We start from the raw sequence: 2,035 nt of genomic DNA on the forward strand, positions 1-2,035 counted from the left end.
TTATTATTTTATTTGTTTATATTTCAAATGTTTTCCCCTTCCCAGTCTTTTCTCCATGCACCCCTCACCCCATCCCTCTTCCCTCTGCCTCTAAGAGGGTGCTCCCCTTACCCACCCACCCACCTCACCCCTCTAGCATTCTCTCTGAGGCATCAAGCCTTCACAGGACCAAGCGCCTCCCCTCTCACTGAGGTCAGATAAGGCAGCCCTCCGTTACATATATAGCTGGAGCCATGGACTGGATTATGTATACTTTTTGGTTGGTGATTTAGTTCCTGGGGGCTCTGAGAGGTCCGATTAGTTGATAGTGTTGTTCTTCCTATGGAGTTGCAATCCCCTTCAGCTCTTTCATCCCTTCCCCTAACTCTTCCATTGGGGACTCCAGCCTTAGTCCAATGGTTGGCTGTATCTGCATCTGTCTTAGTCAGGTCTTAGTCAGGTGCTGGCACAGCCTCTCAGAACACAGCCACACCAGGCTTCTGTCTGCAGGCACATCTTGGCACCAGCAATAGTGATGAGGTTTGGTGTTTGTGGATGGGATGGATCCCATAGTGGGACGGTCTCTGGATTGAAAAATATGGAACACTTCACAAATTCGCATGCCATCCTTGCACAGGAGCCATGCTAATACTCTCTGTATCATTCCAATTTTAGTATGTGTGCTGCTGAAATGAGCATGGGTACTTCATGAACAGCCCTCTGTTACTTTTTAACTGGAAAGGCCAGCAAAGATCTCGTCTGTTTCATACTTCAGGAGGACCTGAGTGGAGGAAACATTACAGGAACTATGGAAGAGTGAACTCCAGTATTGGTTGTGTCTATTGCTTCCTGAATCCTGATTTTCCATCCACAACATGAGGAGAATTTGCACTGATCTTCCAGTTCTCTTCAACCTACCAGCTATGAACCTAAGTGTTCAAATCGCACTAGGCTCTGGCTCAGAAAGACTATGTGGCTAATGGCATGTTGGTTAAGCATAAGAAGGGTTAAGTGACTGTGTGTGCATGTGTGAAACCCCGACTCTGAAGGAGACCCAGGAGAGCTCAAGAACTGCAGCGTCCGGTGCAGTCATGCGTAAGAGTCTTTTTATTTTAGAGTCAGACACAGATTGTAAACCTTCCCACAGCAAAGTACTTGGAAGGCTTGGTCCTTACACACAACATAGTTAGAGAGTCTCCAAATGCTTAGGGTGATGGGGGAAGGCTGGCGATGCAAGTCGTAATTCAAACATGATACCATTTGGTAGGGTGGAATTGCAAGGCTGAGAGGGGATTCTTTTGACCCCCCTGGGGCTATCAGGAACTAGTCAGTGGCCCCTGATCACCTCCCTCCTATGATTTAAAAGTGGGACCCTAATCTCTTTTTTTCCAAGGACAGGCACCAGCTGCACCTGGGAAGGTCCATCTGGTTATCAGGGAGAGGGCTAGCCTCGGTTACAGAGCTTACAGAGGCAAGGGAGGCTGTCGTCATCTCACTCAAGTTGGCACCTGTGGCTGTGGGGGGAGGAAGCCCTGCAGAGGGGCGCAGGGGTTGGAGAAAGCAGAACTTGTATGGGAGAAAGCACAGAGGCAAGTGGCCTGAGCACACCATGCTAGCTGTGGGAGAGAGCCTGGGGTAGGGGAAGGGGATCTTCTGGGAGAAAGTGCAGAAGCAAGCTGCCCATGCACTTCACATGCTGACACAGAGACAGCCAGCTGTTATTTCTCTTCAGCTTTCATAGCACGAAGTAGGTGGGACTTGAACCTAGGATCCTTCTCAGGTGTTGAGATTTGTCATTGCTTGTTCCCTTTAGTGACCACTGGATCTGAAGGCTATTTGTCACTCCTTTAACCAATTTGACAAGCACATCGAATACAAAGGAGTAACAATACATTCTTAAGTAACTGGGCCAGCATATGATTTAGTGTTTAATAGAATCTGTTTCATCACTTTATGCTTTATGTGGGTTGTCATTTCATCCTCACAAGACTCTGAAGGAGCAAGCACCATGTGCCTGCTTCACAGGGGAGTAAGGTGGAGTGGCAACATAGTGAGG

At 48.1% G+C, this 2,035-nt stretch overlaps 1 non-coding gene across 1 annotated transcript; it reads right to left on the reverse strand.

The window, feature by feature from the left end:
• Positions 1-571: 571 nt before the first annotated feature.
• On the reverse strand, positions 572-678 carry LOC116087839. Its single transcript, XR_004117640.1, has one exon. It is a non-coding gene; the product is annotated as a U6 spliceosomal RNA (small nuclear RNA).
• Between the last annotated feature and the right edge of the window lie 1,357 nt (positions 679-2,035).

The sequence above is a fragment of the Mastomys coucha genome, unplaced genomic scaffold, assembly GCF_008632895.1.
Source record: "Mastomys coucha isolate ucsf_1 unplaced genomic scaffold, UCSF_Mcou_1 pScaffold13, whole genome shotgun sequence".
NCBI classification, from domain to species: Eukaryota; Metazoa; Chordata; class Mammalia; order Rodentia; family Muridae; genus Mastomys; species Mastomys coucha.